This window comes from Pseudophryne corroboree, chromosome 7 (assembly GCF_028390025.1).
Source record: "Pseudophryne corroboree isolate aPseCor3 chromosome 7, aPseCor3.hap2, whole genome shotgun sequence".
NCBI lineage: Eukaryota > Metazoa > Chordata > Amphibia > Anura > Myobatrachidae > Pseudophryne > Pseudophryne corroboree.
In genome coordinates this window covers 513,488,530-513,494,616 of record NC_086450.1, presented here as the reverse complement: position 1 = coordinate 513,494,616, position 6,087 = coordinate 513,488,530, and positions in this window count along the sequence as shown.

Genomic DNA, 6,087 nt, shown 5'->3' with positions numbered 1-6,087 from the left:
GGACAGCGGGCACTGTAATATGGCACAATATGAAGGGGAGGCACTATAGTGTGGTACAGTATGGATAGAGGCACTGTAATGTGGCACAATATGAAGGGGAGGCACTATAGTGTGGCACAGTATGGACAGGAGGTACTGTAATGTGGCACAATATGAAGGGGAGGCACTATAGTGTGGCACAGTATGGACAGGAGGTACTGTAATGTGACACAATATGAAGGGGAGGCACTATAGTGTGGCACAGTATGGATAGAAGCACTGTAATGTGGCACAATATGAAGGGGAGGCACTATAGTGTGGCACAGTATGGACAGGAGGTACTGTAATGTGGCACAGTATGGAGGGGAGACACTATAGTGTGGCACAGTATGGACAGCGGGCACTGTAATATGGCACAATATGAAGGGGAGGCACTATAGTGTGGTACAGAATGGATAGAGGCACTGAAATGTGGCACAATATGAAGGGGAGGCACTATAGTGTGGTACAGTATGGATAGAGGCACTGTAATGTGGCACAATATGAAGGGGAGGCACTATAGTGTGGCACAGTATGGACAGGAGGTACTGTAATGTGGCACAATATGAAGGGGAGGCACTATAGTGTGGCACAGTATGGACAGGAGGTACTGTAATGTGGCACAATATGAAGGGGAGGCACTATAGTGTGGCACAGTATGGATAGAAGCACTGTAATGTGGCACAATATGAAGGGGAGGCACTATAGTGTGGCACAGTATGGACAGCGGGCACTGTAATATGGCACAATAGGAATGGGAGGCATTATAGTGTGGCACAGTATGGATAGAAGCACTGTAATGTGGCACAATATGAAGGGGAGGCACTATAGTGTGGCACAGTATGGACAGCGGGCACTGTAATATGGCACAATAGGAATGGGAGGCATTATAGTGTGGCACAGTATGGATAGAGGCACTGTAATGTGGCACAATATGAAGGGGAGGCACTATAGTGTGGCACAGAATGCACAGGGGGGTACTGTAATGTGGCACAATATTAACTCAGACACTACAGTATGTCATAATGTGAATTGGGGGTCCCGTGCCCTGGACTTAGATCTTAGCATTTTGGACCCACCACATTAGGTCACCTGGTTGCAGCTGAGATGAGGTCACCTGGTCGCAGCTGAGATGAGGTCACCTGGTTGCAGCTGAGATGAGGTCACCTGGTCGCAGTTGCTAAGTATACTGTGGTTAGTAGTGCTTAGTACTATAGAGTGTGCGTCTGCATTTTCTTTCTTTTCTCTGTACGCCTGGGATGAGTGTATAATTAGGCAGCGGTGGCTGCACATGTGTGTTACTAATGTAAGTGTGTCTGACAATGTGCTCCCTAGGGTCATGGAATCTATTCCCTGGTATTGTTTCTAAGTCAGAAGTCCTTGTGTCTGCTCAGCAGGACTATTATTGGGGCAGTACTACTTGTGCCTCTCCAGTTCCTGAATTATGGTACTGGTTTCTGATTCGGCCTGGAAACCTGTCTCATCTATCCAATCTCTGTCCACGCCCTGAGATACTCTGCATTATCCTACTACAGATCTTCCAATGTCTTCCTTTCCCATCCCGCCATCCCATGTGTTTCTGCCCCATAGCACCCATACCCAGAGATACTCTGCATTATCCTACTACAGATCTTCCAATGTCTTCCTTCCCTATCCCATGTGTGTCTGCCCCATAGCTCCCTCACCCAGAGATACTCTACATTATCCTACTACAGATCTTCCAATGTCTTCCTTTCCCATCCTGCCATCCCATGTGTGTCTACCCCATAGCACCCTCACCCAGATACTCTGCATTATCCTACTACAGATCTTCCAATGTCTTCCTTCCCTGTCCCACCATCCCATGTGTGTCTGCCCCATAGCTCCCTCACCCAGAGATACTATGCATTATCCTACAACAGATCTTCCAATGTCTTCCTTTCCCATCCCGCCATCCCATGTGTGTCTACCCCATAGCTCCCTCACCCAGAGATACTATGCATTATCCTACTACAGATCTTCCAATATCTTCCTTTACCATCCCGCCATCCCATGTGTGTCTGCCCCATAGCACCCATACCCAGATACTCTGCATTATCCTACTACAGATCTTCCAATGTCTTCCTTTCCCATCCCGCCATCCCATGTGTGTCTGCCCCATAGCTCCCTCACCCAGAGATACTCTACATTATCCTACTACAGATCTTCCAATGTCTTCCTTTCCCATCCCGCCATCCCATGTGTGTCTACCCCATAGCTCCCTCACCCAGAGATACTCTGCATTATCCTACTACAGATCTTCCAATGTCTTCCTTTCCCATCCCGCCATCCCATGTGTGTCTACCCCATAGCTCCCTCACCCAGAGATACTATGCATTATCCTACTACAGATCTTCCAATGTCTTCCTTTCCCATCCCGCCATCCCATGTGTGTCTGCCCCATAGCTCCCTCACCCATAGATACTCTACATTATCCTACTACAGATCTTCCAATGTCTTCCTTTACCATCCCGACATCCCATGTGTCTTCCCCATAGCTCCCTCACCCAGAGATACTCTACATTATCCTACTACAGATCTTCCAATGTCTTCCTTTCCCATCTCGCCATCCCATGTGTGTCTGCCCCATAGCACCCATACCCAGAGATACTCTGCATTATCCTACTACAGATCTTCCAATGTCTTCCTTTACCATCCCGCCATCCCATGTGTCTACGCCATAGCTCCCTCACCCAGAGATACTCTGCATTATCCTACTACAGATCTTCTAATGTCTTCCTTTCCTGTCCCACCATCCCATGTGTCTTCCCCATAGCTCCCTCACCCAGAGATACTATGCATTATCCTATTACAGATCTTCCAATGTCTTCCTTTACCATCCCACCATCCCATGTGTCTACGCCATAGCTCCCTCACCCAGAGATACTATGCATTATCCTATTACAGATCTTCCAATGTCTTCCTTTCCTGTCCCACCATCCCATGTGTCTTCCCCATAGCTCCCTCACCCAGAGATACTATGCATTATCCTATTACAGATCTTCCAATGTCTTCCTTTCCCATCCCGCCATCCCATGTGTGTCTGCCCCAAAGCTCCATCACCCAGAGATACTCTGCATTATCCCACTATAGATCTTCCAATGTCTTCCTATCCTGTCCCACCATCCCATGTGTGTCTCCCCCATAGCTCCATGTCTCGTCATCCTATCTCTATCCTCACCAGAAGAACCTCTCCCATTGGCCGGCTCCTGGATGCCCCAGGTGTCTAGGTATTTACCTCAGTTGCTGCCTGTGGCCCTGAGTCCATGTGATATGTAGGTCCTTGATGAGGACATACATAGCACTGTAAATTCCCAGTCACATGTACTCTCTGTAACATGTGTTGGTCTCTCCTGCACTCTGTCACATCCCCTGAGCTGGGTCTCTCATCTGCTATGTGTAAACATGACACATGAGCGCCACATTCCATCGCCGCCATCTGTCTGCCCACGTGTCATCTCAACACAGAAAGTGGTTCAGTCACTAATAAGCCAACGGGTAGAGAACTGAGGAGGGCATCCGGTGACAGGATAGGGTCTGGGGGCGACTACACGGCCATGAGGGAGCAACAGTGACAGGATAGGGTCTGAGGGTGACTACAGGACAGGTGAGGGAACAACAGTGACAGGATAGGGTCTGGGGGCGACTACACGGCCATGAGGGAGCAACAGTGACAGGATAGGGTCTGAGGGTGACTACAGCACTGGTGAGGGGGCAACAGTAACAGGATAGGGTCTGATGGTGACTACAGGTCCAGTGAGGGCGCAACAGTAACAAGATAGGGTCTGAGGGTGACTACTGGACAGGTGAGGAGGCAATGGTGACACAACTGAGTTTAGGGGAGAGCACAGTACTGGGGTAATAGGGACACATAGCAGAGTAGGGCAGAGCACAGTACTGGGGTAAAAGGGGCACATAGCAGAGTAGGGAGAGCACAGTACTGGGGTAATAGGGACACATAGCAGAGTAGGGAGAGCACAGTACTGGGGTAATAGGGACACATAGCAGAGTAGGGAGAGCACAGTACTGGGGTAATAGGGACACATATCACAGTAGGGGAGAGCACAGTACTGGGGTAATAGAGGCACATAGCAGAGTAGGGTAGAGCACAGTACTGGGGTAATAGGGACACATAGCAGAGTAGGGAGAGCACAGTACTGGGGTAATAGGGAGACATAGCAGAGTAGGGTAGAGCACAGTACTGGGGTAATAAGGACACATAGCAGAGTAGGGGAGAGCACAGTACTGGGGTAATAGGGACACATAGCAGAGTAGGGAAGAGCACAGTACTGGTGTAATAGGGACACATAGCAGAGTAGGGAGAGCACAGTACTGGGGTAATATAAGGACACATATAAGAGTAGGGAGAGCACAGTACTGGGGTAATAGGGACATATAGCAGAGTAGGGAAAGCACAGTACGGGGGTAATGGGGACACATAGCAGAGAAGGGAGGGCACAGTACGGGGGTAATATGGACACATAGCAGAGTAGGGAGAGCACAGTACTGGTGTAATAGGGACACATAGCAGAGTAGGGAGGGCACAGTACGCGGGTAATAGGGACACATAGCAGAGTAGGGAGAGCACAGTACTGGTGTAATAGGGACACATAGCAGAGTAGGGAGGGCACAGTACGGGGGTAATAGGGACACATAGCAGAGTAGGGAGAGCACAGTACGGGGGTAATAAGGACACAAAGCAGAGTAGGGAGAGCACAGTACTGGGGTAATAGGGACATATAGCAGAGTAGGGAGAGCACAGTACTGGTGTAATAGGGACACATATCAGAGTAGGGAGAGCACAGTACTGGGGTAATAGGGACATATAGCAGAGTAGGGAGAGCACAGTACTGGGGTAATAGGGACATATAGCAGAGTAGGGAGAGCACAGTACTGGGGTAATAAGGACACATAGCAGAGTAGGAGTGAGCACAGTACTGGTGTAATAGGGACACATAGCAGAGTAGGGAGGGCACAGTACTGGGGTAATAGGGACACATATCAGAGTAGGGAGGGCACAGTACTGGGGTAATAATAGGGACATATAGCAGAGTAGGGAGAGCACAGTACGGGGGTAATAGGGACACATATCAGAGTAGGGAGGGCACAGTACTGGGGTAATAGGGACATATAGCAGAGTAGGGAGAGCACAGTACTGGGGTAATAAGGACACATAGCAGAGTAGGAGTGAGCACAGTACTGGTGTAATAGGGACACATAGCAGAGTAGGGAGAGCACAGTACTGCGGTAATAGGGACACATATCAGAGTAGGGAGGGCACAGTACTGGGGTAATAGGGACATATAGCAGAGTAGGGAGAGCACAGTACTGGGGTAATAAGGACACATAGCAGAGTAGGAGTGAGCACAGTACTGGTGTAATAGGGACACATAGCAGAGTAGGGAGGGCACAGTACTGGGGTAATAGGGACACATATCAGAGTAGGGAGGGCACAGTACTGGGGTAATAGGGACATATAGCAGAGTAGGGAGAGCACAGTACGGGGGTAATAGGGACACATATCAGAGTAGGGAGGGCACAGTACTGGGGTAATAGGGACATAAGGCAGAGTAGGGAGAGCACAGTACTGGTGTAATAAGGACACATAGCAGAGTAGGAGTGATCACAGTACTGGTGTAATAGGGACACATAGCAGAGTAGGGAGAGCACAGTACTGGGGTAATAGGGACACATATCAGAGTAGGGAGGGCACAGTACTGGGGTAATAGGGACATATAGCAGAGTAGGGAGAGCACAGTACTGGGGTAATAAGGACACATAGCAGAGTAGGAGCGAGCACAGTACTGGTGTAATAGGGACACATAGCAGAGTAGGGAGGGCACAGTACTGGGGTAATAGGGACATATAGCAGAGTAGGGAGAGCACAGTACTGGTGTAATAGGGACACATATCAGAGTAGGGAGAGCACAGTACGGGGGTAATAGGGACACATATCAGAGTAGGGAGGGCACAGTACTGGGGTAATAGGGACATATAGCAGAGTAGGGAGAGCACAGTACTGGGGTAATAAGGACACATAGCAGAGTAGGA